The sequence below is a fragment of the Lissotriton helveticus genome, chromosome 12 (genome assembly GCF_964261635.1).
Source record: "Lissotriton helveticus chromosome 12, aLisHel1.1, whole genome shotgun sequence".
Classification (NCBI taxonomy): Eukaryota; Metazoa; Chordata; class Amphibia; order Caudata; family Salamandridae; genus Lissotriton; species Lissotriton helveticus.
The window spans coordinates 497210479-497225725 of record NC_136073.1 but is presented as its reverse complement, the minus strand read 5'-3'; positions in this window follow the sequence as shown (position 1 = coordinate 497225725).

Genomic DNA, 15247 nt, shown 5'->3' with positions numbered 1-15247 from the left:
GTCACGTTTGAGTAAGAGTTAGCAAAATTTCAACAGAATGAGGCACATGCAATTTTAACAGCTGTCCCATCAAAATGCTCTCACTCTGTTCCAAACTCACACAAGTTGCAGCAGCAGCTTAAAGGCATCCATTCAAGGCATCAGTTACAGGATCTAGAGTAGCTGAAAAATATGCCACAGGTCTACGGTCAGTCCAGTAAAAGATCGCATGCATTCATAATCCTAGGGCAATGGATATGACACATCTTTGTGGGTAAGACTTTGAAGAGGCTTTGCTGTCAAAGTTAAATTGGAAATCCATTGTTGACAATAGCCAACCATTCCCAAAAGCATGCAAATTTCTTTTTGTTTACTCAGCGGATTCATTTTCACAATTGCAGTTATCCTGCCTAGCAATACTTTTCTGGCTCCTTTCTCAATGTGATGTTCTGGATATAGAACATCCCTCTTGCAGAACTGCAATTTTGATGGTGACACTTTATGCACATTTTCTGCCAAATGATTCAGTAATAGTATTGCATATGCAAGCCTCCTTTGTACTTGATGCTACCAGCAGTTTGTCAATGAACTAGATGAGGAAAGAGTGATTTGGCATCACTAATGACTCCTAATTCTTTTTCAAGATCTAGTTAAAAATTGATGGGTTTTCAGTATATCCTTGAAGGACTAGGCCCCATGCCAAGACACGATTGCCAAATCATGAAGCAAATACAAATTTCTTGTCCTAGTGCAATTGAATAGAAAAGACAGCTTGACACTAATCAATGACAGAAAACCATTCAGCTTTGCTTATATACTGGAAAAAATTCACAGTTGGATTTGGTACAGGACAGCATGAAATCACAATTTTATTAACTCAGCGAAGTCCTGGACTATACAATACTTCCCATTGGGTTTCTGTAAACTCATAATAGGGGAGTTGCATGAAATTCCCATGATTTCCTTTAGAATTCCCTGTTTAATCAGTGATTTAATTAATGGTGTAATTCCTACAATAGTTTGTGGACTCAGATTGTACTGAGGGATTTGAGGAAATTCAGCAATGGGCTTCACAGTGATGCATACTGGAGCCACACCCTTGATTAGACCAATGCCTTTTCCAGTAAAATCCTAAACTTGCCATGACACAGCATCTCTCAATTCCAAGGGCAAATCATCACACGTTAACAAAGGAAACAAACCTTTAGCTTCAAATTTTGTGCAGCCAATTCAAAAACAATCTCTTCATCATTAGTATGGAATGTGATTCTGTAAGGCATGTAATAAATTGATCAATTGAGCTAGAACAGCAAGTCTCGTCCCAACAAGGCCTTGAATAGCACACCACACATATATGCAAATCTTCAAAGGACCCAATTTGAGCTGGTATAGGTTTTGTCACTGGATTTGACATTAATCGATTTGAAACTCCTGCAACTTGGACTCTTTCTCCTGAGATGGGTAGGTTTGGACCTGCCACTGTTTTTACAGTGGAACAAGTAGCACCAGTGTCAACAAGGAATAAAATTGGAGTCTCATGTGCATTGCCATCCACACTGGGACAACTCTAGTCTACCTCTAGGGATGCGCCAAGCACGCATTCTTCCTCCCCCCTCAGACACCATCATTGTGACATGTTCGAATCTGTATCATCAATCTGAATCAAATATTGTTGGGCTACATTCTAATTTGAATCTGCTTGAGCATTTGTGTGAAATCCTTTGTTTGAATTGTATTTGTGAGTCTGGCCATTAATTTAAGGCAACAGGGCTTGAGGCATATTTGGATTCGGATTTCTCGATCTCTGATTTTGCTGACCCTGTACCATGCTACCTCCTTTTGACTGTGCATTCCCACCCTTTTGAACCTGTTCACCTATCTGATTAAGAGGATTAAATCGACATTGGCACTTCCAATGTCCAAATATGCCGCAAATATGACACATTTCAATTGAAACACCCTTTCCCTTGTGGTTGTATACCCTGTTGTTGTCCTCCACGTATTCCTCGCATCCCTGGATTTGACTGACAATCTCACTGTACCATATTATTGAAATCACCACCAGTACCACTGTAACCTTTCTTAGCAGCTTTCATTTAAGCTATCATCATCTTCTCCTTCAGCGTCTTACTATTTTTTGAAGCAGTGTTTTGTTGGGCTCCTGCACTCCTATTGTGCAATGAAGGAGCAATTTCTTTAATTCAGTCTTCAAATTCCCAAGTTGTATGGCCTAGTTGTCTTTCTGGGGTGTTTTCACATACATTTTTGCTACATCTTTCTGCACCTCATACAGAAGTGGAAGGCCAGAGGGACATGTCAGAATCTTGTGATCCCAACTGAAAAGTTATTCTTGCTATATGTTGGGTCCCCCGTTGTGGAGTTTCCATGCCAGTTCCAGTCCTCCAACCTGAAGTGGTATGAAGTCTGCATGCGTACCTTTATTTATTCCACTAGGAGCATTAACTGAAGTCGAAATTAATTGCTCCTGATTTGTCTGACCTGATCTTGGGTCTGTTGATGTAGGAACTGATCCACTTATTCCAGTAGGAACAGCCAAGTATGTGTGTTTTGTCACCTACTCCCAGATTGGCATAACGGAACTACAGAACCTATTGTCACCGGGACAGTCAAAACATCTGGAACATTTAGTAAATTGTCATTATTTGTTTCAGGTCACCCAACAACATTGTTTACAGGTAGAGAAAGATTGTGTGTATTTGGACTTGTCAGCATGACAGGTTCAATCTGTATTTTTTTCACTATAAGAATTTGCTACACTCTGGTGTTGATCCTCATTGTAGGGTGGCAGACGATTTAACAATAATTAATTTCAGGATTCATCATCAATTTCATTCTACTATAGTCAGTCTGTGTCAGTGTCTGGGAATCCTCAGTTTTTATTTTTCCTCACACTTTCTCCTTCTTCCTTCTCTGTTACAGTACAGTATATGTGCGAGTGAACTCAGCTATACCTGTTCTGCAAGCTTTCTGTTTTGCACCCCCACATAGCCTCAACATATCAATTTAAAGTGTTTTTATATCTTCCCTGAAATTGTTGTTTCTCCTTCGGAATAGCTATATGTTCCATTCACTAAGGGCTTCAAGTTGCATAGGTCTTGGATGTGGTTTGATTTCGTACAAATGCAGTAGTAAGTTCTCTAGTATTCGAATGTTAAATGTATCATATTGTGGAAAATTCTCAGTGTATTTCATCCAGTTCTCAAGCCATGTACATGTGTAATATCTTCCCTCCTATATCATGGCTAAAGCTGGTGTGCCCTCGGGTGGTATCGATACCCCTTCTCTAGTGGGCATGGGCACACCTCCCTGAATCAAACTCTTAAAATGTTTCAAAATATTAATTTTTCCCAGAGTTCAATATTGTCCTTCACAAATTATTCACTCCATAAATTCTGATATTCACTTTCTTGTTTAGTTTCAAGCAGCCAATACCATTGTTTCACTCTATGATGTAGTCAACCTATCCCAGCTCGGCGTTACACCAACCGACTGACACGGAACCCTGTGATGTCACCTCACTCCTTGTAGCAACTGCCCCTCCTTCACAATCCTCCATGCAAGTTCTCTTCTTGGCAATATTCATAAACTTGCAAGCATTTTCAAAAACACCTGTCTGGTACACTCAAAGAAAAGATTGAATCCACTCAGAAAATTAAATAAACATGAAAATCGAAATTTCCTCTGGATAACACTCTAAGTGAAGTCTTGACCAGCGCGACCTCACTCTAATTGTTACAACCATACCCTGCGCACTGAGAACAATTGCAATTACCATGATTTTAGGAATGGCCATGAAACAGGTCAGTTGAAGCAGACTCCCAGAAAGGAAGCAACCACTCCATGCACACAGCGTATGCGTCAGTTCGTAAAGGAAGCCAGGTGAGTCTGCACCAGGTAAATCAAGATTACCCAAGGAAAGTTCTGCAAAGGAATAGCCAGCAGCACATCCTTCACCCGCGCCCACTAGGCGAGATCTCAGGCTCCAACTATACTTGTCCGTTAATTCAAGCAATATTATATTCTTGAAGGTCCGGCATTGACACCTCCTAAAATCACCTTATCTGGTCAGACCCCTCAGTCAATTGGTCAATTAAGCAGTCCTTAAGTAAACCAGTGTGTGAATCGTTAGAACAATGCTCCTTCAGCAAGAGCGCACAAGCAAGTTCAAGAGGACAGTTTGCCAGGCAGCTGTTCATGTTTGTATCAATGCAAGTGTGTGAGTGAGGTAGACATGTTTGCGCTTTTAACTCCTTGCATGCGTCAGACACGCAGGAGCCATCGGAAACATAAATGCTCATGTGCGTCAGACGCCTCCCATGGGTCCAACACCATGGCAAAGGAAATCCCTCTGGTGCAGGCACCAGAGGGATTCCCTTAACCCCCCAACAGCCTTGAGAGCTGAGGAAGAGCTTCCCCAGCTCCCAAGTCCCCCCATGGTTTCCCTGAAATGAGGATCAGCGGGCACTTCGCACTGACGTTATTTCATTGAAACCAAAACTGAAATGAGCCAAGAGGCTAATTTCAGTTTCGCTTTCTACTTGCTCAGGGGGCTATCTCAGCCCCCTGAGCATGTAGAAAGACGGCAGAGTTATCATTGGAAAGGGGAGATCCCTGCTTCGGGATTGCCTCAGGAGGGCGATCCCCAAGTAGGCCATGACAATACCCCCACCCCCCCAAGAAATTACAGTCTTTCTGCCCCCCTGGGGGGGCAGATGGGGGCAGTGGCCCATGGTCTGCCCCCCCAGGGGGGCAGAAAACCCACTAGACCCCAACAATTGTTTTTGGGCTGTTGCAATGAGTGTGGGGGCTGCCAAAAATGCCCCCAAGAAATTACAGTCTTTCTGCCCCTCTGGGGGGCAGATGGGGCAGTAGCGTCGAATCTGCCCCCCAAGAGGGCAAAAAGCCAACTAGACGGCAAGGATTTATTTTGGGCAATTGTAATTAGGATGGGGGCTGCCCAAAACAGGCATGCCAATGCCCCCACTCCCCCAAACAGTACATTCTTTCTGCCCCCTCGGGGTAGGGGCTGCCAATCTGCCCCCCCAGGGGGCAGAAAGCCCACTAGACGCCAAGAATTATTTTTGGGCAATTGGAATTAGGGTAGGGGCTACCCAACACGGGCATGCTGATGCCCCCCAAAAAGTCTTCCCGCCCCCCTGTGGGGCACATGGAGAGGTAGCCCCAATCTGCCCCTCCAACGGGGCAGAAAGCCCACTAGAAACCAGGGATTTTTTTGGTATTGATGTAGGGGTTTGGGGCCGCTTAAAATGGGCATGACAATACCCCCACCCTCCCAGAGAAATTCTAATCTTTCTGGCCTCCCCGTGGGTAGATGGGGCTGTGGCCCTGGTCTGCCCCCGGAGGGGCAGAAAGCCCACTAGACACCAGGGATTTATTTTGGGCTATTGCAATTAGGGTGGTGCTGCCCAAAACGGGAATTCCATTGCCCCCACCTCCCAAGAAATTAGGGGTTTGGGGCTTCTTAAAATGGGCATGACAATACCCCCACCCTCCCGGAGAAATTCTAATCTTTCTGGCCTCCCTGTGGGTAGATGGGGCTGTGGCCCTGGTCTGCCCCCAGGGGGGCAAAAAGCCCACTAGATGCCAGTGATTTATTTTGGGCTATTGCAATTTGGGTGGGGGCTTCCCAAAACAGGCAAGGAATTACAGTCTTTTTGCCCCCCTGGGAGGCACATGGGGGTAGTAGCCCCCGTTAGAAACCAGGGATTTTTTCTATTCATGTAGCGGTGGGGGTTGCCCAAAATGGGCATGACAATATCCCCATCCTCCCAGAGAAATTCCAGTCTTTCTGCCCCCTCCCCCTGTGGGCAGATGGGGCAGTGGCCCCTTGTCTGCCCCCTTGGGGGGGCAGAAAGCCCGCTGGGTTTGGGCTATTGCAATGAGTGTGGGGGCTGCCAAAAACGGACATGCCAATACCCCCACCCCCAAGAAATTACAGTCTTTCTGCCCCCTGGGGAAGGATGGGGCCATAGCCCCCAATCTGCCCCAGGGGGCAAAAAGCCCACTAGACTCCAGAGATTTATTTTTTGGCAATTTTACTTAGGGTGAGGGTTGTCCAAGACAGGCATGCCAATGCCCCCACCCCCCACCAAAATTACAGCCTTTCTGCCCCCCTGGGGGACAGTTGGGGCAGCAGCCCCAATCTGCCACCCCAGGGGGGCAAAAAGCCCACTTGAAGCCAGGGATTTATTTTGGGCAATTGGAATTGGTGTGGGGGCTGCCAAAAACAGGCATGCTGAGGCCCACCCCAAAAAATGACAGTCTTTCGGCCCTCCCTGGGGGGCACATGGGGGCAGTAGCAATTCCTGTCGTAGGCACTAGGCCTACCCACACAAGTGAGGGACAATTTTCTTGGAAGACTTTGAGGAATTCGGGGTGGGTGGAATTTTGATGATCCACACAGATTCCAGAACATTCCACCCCAGAAATGTGAGGAAAATGTGTTTTTTTGGACAACCTTTCTAGGTTTGCAAGGGATTCTAAGTACTAGAACCTGGTGAGAGCCAGTCAAGTCACCCCATCCTGGATCCACCTGGGTATCTAGTTTTAAAAAATGTATAGGTTTGCTAGGTTTCCCTAGGTGCTGGCAGAGTTAGGTTTCAAAATCTACAGCCTGGCACTTTGCAAAAAAAGGGTAAGTTTTTACTGTGAAAATGTGGTGTGTCCACGTTGCGTTTTGGGCTGTTTCCTGTTGTGGGCACTAGGCCTACCCACACAAGTGAGGTACCATTTTTCTCAGAAGACTTAGAGTAACACAGAATTGTAGAGAAACTGTTATTACCTATTGACTTTTGATGCAGTGAAAGACAATGTGTAAAAAATAAGTCATTTCGAAAAATGACCTATAATTCCCATGCTAGTATGGGTACTCACAATTTCGGTAATGTGCAAATATCTACTGTTTCTGAAATCTATATTTTGTTCCAATTTCAGAAATACAAAGGTGTCATTCATACAGATTTTTCCATGTATATATTTTCCCAAATTAATTGCTATATACCTGGTACATAATAAAAAACTATTGCAAGACGCTGCTCAGTTATTGGCTCAACTGTTAGTGTCTATAAAGAAACCTTGAAGGATCTACACAAATGACCCCTTGCTGAATTCAGAATTTTGTCTACTTTTCTGAAATGTATAGCTTTCCAGGATCCATTATTGCTTTCATACCAATTTCTACCATTAACTGGAAGAAGGTTAAAAGCACAAATAATTGCAAAAATAGGCTATGTCCCAGTAAAATGCCAAAACTGTGCAAAAAATGTTGGTTTTCTTACCAAAGTCTGCTTGTTTCCAAAGGCTGGGAATTTGATGATTTTAACCTCCATAACCCTTTGTTGATACCATTTGCAGGGAAAAAAACCAGATGCTTTCATTTGCAGCACTTTTTCCCATTTTTCCCAAAAACCCAACATGTAGCTGTATTTTGGCTAATTTATGTGTCCCCTCAAGAGGAATCCACAAACCCTTTATACATTTAGAATCCCCATGATGTTTGAAGAAAAGGACGCAAATTTTACATGGATACCTTATGTGGTCAAAAGGTTACAGGGGCATACGCGCGAACTACCCCAAATAGTCAAAAAAAGGCTTAGCACAGCTTGGGGGGGGGGAATGCCTAGCAGTGAAGTGGATAATGGTCTCAGGAGGAGAGCCTTCTTCAGGACTAAAGAAAGGGTTTAGACAAAGTGTTCATGTATTGGAGATGGCCTACTCAAAGGAAGTAATGCCTCCATTGGGAGCCTGCTGGTGATCCAATCTAAAAGGAAAAGAGAGGGAGGGGATGAGGATACAGACAAACAGTACACAAAATATAATTAGTCATGTCTCTTGTGTATGAATGTTAATACACCCAGATGGCCCCTGATAGGTGGGGCATATTAATATCTCTGACCTCAGGCTTGTAGAACAGATGCAGTCTTGGAGATGGCTGAGCAAGTGATGCCATAGTTTAAAAAATGTGGTTAGGTTATCGCAATTCATAAAACAGGTATAAGGGTGGTAGAGAGCACCCCAACACGTTATCATAATTCATCGTAGGGTAATTATATCATGGTGATTAGTACACATCAACTTTGTTATAAGCCAAATACCAGTGTATGTACAAAGAAATATCAAAAAAGTATTAACAGTTAAAACAGGCTCTGAAAAATTCAAAGTCAAGCATTATAGGTACATTTCCATTAATAGCAAAACATTCATTATTAGTTGATTTGTGCCCGAGGTGGGGGGGGGATGGAAATGGAGAGACTTCTTACCTATGGAACATAGAGAATAGTCGTGTACACAGAAAGATGCTACCCTGCCAAAAAATGGCCGGGAAATTACAAGGTACTTGGTAGAGTACCAGGCATCTCAAAAAAAGGGAAGGACTACCCTCACACACCACCAGGTGTCATGCTTCATCATTGGCAGTCCTCGCTCTCTAGAAACTCTGTTTGGTAGAGAACGGGCCTACACCTGGAGACAGGGAGGCTTTTCTAGATCTAAGTGGGGACCAATGCAAGTGAGTGGTTTAAAAACCAACGTAAAACCCAAAATATAATTATTCACTAGGCAATTACTTGGTATTAAAATAAAATGTGAGGAGCGGGAGAGTTAGTACCCCATCTCCAACGTAGTGATGGGGTACTAACTCCCCACATTTCCTTTTAATACCAAGGAATTTAATGATTAAGCATGACACCTGGTGTGAGGACAGTCCTTCACTTCTTTTGAGATGCCTGTTTTGAGATGCCTAGTACCCCACCAAGTACCTTGTAATTTCCCGGTAATTTTTCTTCAGGGTAGCTTCTTTGTGCATACACGTTAAGGTTGGAGGCCAGCTGACCCTGAATACCCTGTAGCCTCCAGTTCCCTCCCCTGTGAAACCCCAGTGTTTCGTCCGTTGCTACATAGAGAATAGTCCCATGAGTAAAATGAGAGGGTGCATTCCGTAACAATCTGTATTAGAAAATAGCACAGTTAAAGGTCTGCCCAACTCGGAGCATAAAATGCTCGCTTTGTGAAATCCAGAAAGGTACTCACGATTGTGGCAAAAGGCACAACCAGCGCACCCCCGACCTCTTGTGTGCTCGTAGATGGAAGCGGGCAGATTTCCCCATGTATTGTAGTGCTCAGCTTCAGGAAATGGCTTCCGTAGTTACTAGAAGCGGGGCTGCGGTCGTGCTGTGCACTTCCGTCATCTTTGGACGGTGAATGGCTGTTGATAATGGCAAGCCTGTGTGTACTGTCAGCGGCCGCCATCTTGGAACAGTGATTAGCTGCAGATAAAGGCAAGCATGTGTGTGTAGGTATGCTCAATATAAAGCCTATGGGGGTTTGCAAATGAAGTTGTACACAACTAAGGGGGTTAGTAAATGAAGTTGTGCAGGACAAAAGAATAGCTGCCAATATAGACAAGCCCATGTGTGTCTGTATACTCAGTACACAGCTTATGGCGGTTTATTGACAAAGTTGTACACGACTGTTTGTCAATGAAGTTGTACAGAACCAGTGATGTAAGAAGATTAGATCGCGGAATCAGAATATCCGCTGCTTCCACACAGTAGATTCAATGTCTGTTTAATCAGGTCCAAAGTATTGCGAAAATATACAAAAATGCAAATCATCAACTGCTGTAAATGTAGCTGATTTTAAAGAAAAGATTGGTTCTGTCGGGGAATCAATTACTTAGGACAAGTAGCAACAGCTTACTCATAACCAATATAAATGATTTGCAAGGAAAAACAAATAGAGATATAACACACACCAAAATTATTTGAATCAATAATGTATTAGGAGAAAATCAAATAATAAAGGCTGTCGCAATTTACAATTTCAATTGCAATGTGAAGTACGTGACATGTGGTGAATGGTGATAAATTTAGTCCACTATATACAGAAAAAATTGTGCAAAAAATGGGGAGGAGGAGGGAGAAAGATTTCATAAATGTCCTTATTATTAGCACATCTGCTTTATGAGCCAATGACGAATGGGACTGTGATATTTTTCCAAAAAAAACTCGGACGGAAGGAGGCTTGAATTCCAGATCACGAAACACTGGCACAAACACGACGCCAACCGACGGGTGGAAGTCAAATACGGTATATTTTTGAGGCTCCTAACTGGCTGGTGGAGATCCTTATGATTTATTCTCCAACCCATACCTGACCAAGGAATTATTATTCGCAGGGCTACCTAGGAATCTGCTTTTGGGCAGCCATCTCTCTCCCTCCTGCCCTGAGGAAGACCCACCTTGACACATTTTCACTTTTGCGCGATACACAGGGTTGAAACGTCGGCGTATTGTATATGTCTACACAACACTTATGATCACAGTCCTATTCGTCATTGAATCATTAAGCAGATGTGCTAATAGTAAGGACATTTATGAAATCTTTCTCCCTCCCCCTCTCCATTTTTTGCACAATTTGTCTGTATATAGTGGACTATATTTATCACCATTCATCACATGTCACTGTTTCCCCACAGTCACGTACTTCACATTGCAATTGAAATTGTAAATTGCGACAGCCTTTATTATTTGATTTGATTTTCTCCTAATACATTATTGATTCAAAAAATGTTGGTGTGTGTTATATTTCTATTTGTTTTTAATGTCAAATCATTCATATTAGTTATCAGTAAGCTGTTGCTACTTGTCCTAAGTAATTGATTCCCCGACAGACCTAATTTTTTCTTCAAAATATGTATACCCAGGTTCTGAGGGACACTGGGTTGCCCCATTACATTTACCACCGTAAATGTAGCTGAAACAGATTATGACGGAAGGCTATTAAAGTCATCCCAAAGAAAGGAAAGGATAGAGGATATTCGCTATATAGTAATTGTTTAGACGTTCAGACATTTTAGAGTGGACCACCACCAGGGTCCCACTGGTAGCACTACTTCATCTGAGGAGGCCATCTCCAATACATAAACACTTTGTCTAACCTTTTTCTGTGGTCTTGAAAAAGCACTAGGGATCTCCTCCTGAGACATTTAAAAGCACGAAGCATGTCTACCTCACTCACATACTTGCATAGCATATCATAGCTACTTAGCGCCATTACAACCTTCTAGCAGCCACAACCTTTTGTTTTTTTAACCGTGAAGGAGGGATCGCTATATTTAAATCTGCTTAACACAGATACCCTCCAGTCATTTTTATACTCACTCATCACTCTACGAGCACTACCTCGCACTTATCAAACTGAGAAAAAACTAAAATATCTCCCTCAAAGCGACCCTTCGGTGGACCCATAGGGCATTGAAGCACTGGCCCGACGAGGAGCTGTGCCATTTGATGAAGCATTACATCCCTTGGGATGTGTGAGGGCACCAAGTAAAATCACCTTGACTTTTGCACTTGTCTCTCTTAAACGGCCCACTCTGTCTTCTCTTAGGAACAGTGACCCTTCATTTTGATTTATTCATTATTTAGGAGCACTGACATTGGACCATCATCAAGCTCCTTGACCACCACTTCCCTTTTCAACATATTATTTGTACCCATACTACATGATTTCAAATACACCAGAGTTATACTAGAGTGTCTTTACATTTCCTATGAATGTATGCTTAACAATTCTATACATTTTTTGTTAATTTAGCTAGATTTAAAGTGGGCTTGACTGAAATTGTGAGGTCATCTGGCTTGCTCAATCTACTGTTCGTGAGAGAATTCCTCTGTCCCCTCTGTCTTCTCTTAGGAACAATGATCCTTCATGTTGATTTATTCAGTATTTGGGGGCACAGTCACTCGACCTTCCTCAAGCTCCTTATGCCCCACTTCATTTTTTAGAGTAATTAGCACCGCGGTTCAGCTGAGGGACATATCTATTCCACTCCTTCAACACTTTCTATGTCTCTCTTTCTCACCAACCCTACCATGGATGAGCATCTGGGGTTGAGCTTTATTAAGGATATTGTTTCATAAATTCTTAGAACACCGTCACTTTTAGAGGCAAATGGGAATCCTTCAACTAGTACCCCTCAAGGAGATTGGAACTCCATTGCCTCCCTCAAGAAAGAACAAACTAAAATAGCAATGCACGGGCCATTATGACCGAGTACCTACATGCTAACTGAGACCCCCAAGGGACTCATCATAATAACAGCTCCACACCTCTTTCTGGAAGATCTTGTCTTCAGATGAGAATGGAGCCAAATTGCATTGACATGCATGCGTGATTGGCTCATCTTGAAAATCAATACCGCCAAACGACTCTCCAAGGCACTTATTAATAAAATCAACATTGCAGAGAATGCCCTTTAAACTACCATCAACATATCTGCCTTTAAATCGTGACTTGCAGAAATTAATGCAGAAATTAATGAACACAAGGACTACCACATGTAGAAGAAAATGAACAAAATTCAGAAGGACTTCAAAAATTACAAAAGGGAGAAGATCTACCCATATACCAAAGAAGACTATCTAGTATCAGGAAGTGTTGCGTCCTCCGGTAATGGCTCCACAACATCTGAAAGGTCAAACTGATCAAATAGCGACTCCAGTTACAATAACTGGGATAGCAATAGAAGAGGTCAAGGACTTCTACTAGCATAACAGATATATGGTTACCACCCACCAGTTTATGCAGGAGCAACACCCGCATGGTACCCTGGTTTCTCCAGACCCCAACCACCGCTTCAACCTTTCTTCCAACACCAAGCCCCCAAACATTTTTAGAGCAGAGGCAGGGTCAGAGGCAATGGAAGAAGAAGAAACAACCACAAACTGGTTCAATGGATGGACTCAGGAAACCAACAACAATCCATTAGCCAGACTGCCAAGAAAAATTGATTGTCGCTATTCCCAACAAAAACCTTACCAAAGAGTAGACAACAGTTCTAAACAATGGTTTAGGCTTCATTCCCACCCCTAGGGAGACCAATTCAGACTGGTTGGAGAATTTTATACCTTCTTTAGAAAGATTAGACTACGGTCCTTCTTTAAAGATCATGAGAACACTAGGTCATCAGATTCCAGATTAAGAAATCGATCTTAATTTACACTGACCATGGCTGTAACTCCTAGTGAATCACCCACCTTTGAAAAAGCTGTCTTAAAAGACATGAATCAACCAAAACCCACAACATCTTTTCTCAATCTACTTGCCAGACAGAGAAGAGCAATCGTGGACCTGACAACAGACCAGAATACAGTCATCAAACCGGCTGACAAAGGGGGCCCCAGAGACATTATGAACTCGAAAGACTGTGACACCGAATGCCAAAAGCAACTGGCCACACCAGATATAACAAGAAACTGGAAATGGATCCAACAAAATCCTTAACTAGACAGATTAGGACCATGGTCAATGAAGCAGCCACCATTGGGTGGATTTCGAAGAATGAACTTGATTTTCCAGTGAAACATCTCCACAGTTTCCTTATTTCTACAGCCTCCTGAAGATCCACAAGAACATATACCTTCAACCTGGTAGACCAAGAGTATCTGGGATCAGATCTCTCCTTGAAGCCCTGTGTCAATTCTGCGACCACTATTTACAACCCTTGGTATAGATTACTCCATCCTTCCTAAAGGACACCAAGGAGACACTATGTCTCATCAGCAATTTGTTGAATCCTCAGATTACTTTCCTTGTCACCCTGGATGTGGAGGACCTTTAAACTAATATTCTGCAAGATGCCACCATCAGAGTCATTGACACCATTATGAGGACCACCATGACCCCTTCATCTACCCCAGTGGACTTCATCATAGAGTTTGCGAGCATTACCCTGAAAAACAATATTTTTCAATATAAGAACCAATTGTATCACCAAATACACGGGACCTCTATGGGCAGCACATTTGTGCCCAGTATGGCATGCCTCTATATGGCCCACTTCGAATCCACACATGTGTTCTCCAATGCCAACCCCTACCAGACTGACATCATCAAATGGAAATGCCAAATCAATGACAGCCTGGTTTTTTGGGGAGTTACAGAAGAAAGGTACCAAGACTTCATCCTATGCATAAATTTGATGGATCCATACCTGAACCTCACCCTCTCTAAATCCAAGGAGGAAATCCCTTTCCTTGACCTCCTCATTACCTTGGTTCATGGAGTTCTCAAAACCAGAACCTTCAAGAAAACGACCAACAGCAATAGCTTCCTCCCCTTCAGTAGCCATCACCCACAGGAATTATGTGAAAATGTACCCTAAGGACAGTTTTTACGCCGAGGAGAAATTGTAGTAGCCTCACTAATTACGACCAAAAAGCTGATGACTTAAGCAACAGCCTGAAGGCTAGACAATATCCCACAAAAATGATCAGCAATGCGAATAAGAGAGCACACAACAACCACCGCGAAGCCTTATTGGAAACCTTTCCAAAACCCAAAGATGAGACCATAGCATGCATAACAACTTTTTCCCCGATTTCTAATAAAATTAAAATCATCATCTTAAAACATTGGAAGATTATCAACACAGGGGAACTGAACTTGGAATGCCCTGGATTCGCCTTCCGAAGAACACAAAACCTCAGGGACCTCCCAGTACATACAACACAGCGTCCCCAGACCGCAACACACCAAACCACACTATGAAACTCACTAGCAGTGAAAGGTCCATACCCAGGCGGTAACTGCAGTGCCTGTGCACAAACACGTCACACAAAAACCTTAGAGAAAGGCAATATCAGATGGACATGTAAACAACAAACAAACTTTAATACCAAAAACTGTGTTTATCTCATGATGTGTCCTTGCAACCTACACTATGTAGGCATGAGCACAAGACCAATGAAAACCAGGATCAGTGAGCACAAAAGCAATATTTGCTGTGGCCCCAGCGCTACAAAAATGTGCAACCACTACACTGAATTCCAAAATACCACTGACCACTTGACAGGTACTATTTTGGAGGCTAATCCAACATGGAGTTCCACTACCCCTTTTAAAAAAGAACAATGTTGGGTATTCCACCTTTGCACACATATCCATGGCTTGAACGATCATATACACTGGATTGAACTACAGTAGCACTTCTCATTCAGGTACATCGTCTCAACACACTGTCTCTCTTAAAACACAATTGGTATAGGTCTCCCTACTCTGTGTCTTACTCTCCATTTTACACAGAGCCATCCCTTGTTTATACTAGAAGCATAGATCTTAAATCTATTGGCTGTAAGCTCATCTCTTATGTGGAGTAAGAGCCCAAACCATTGCGATATTAAGGACCTTTTTCCTTGACAAGTCTGGGCCATATATCCTATGTCTG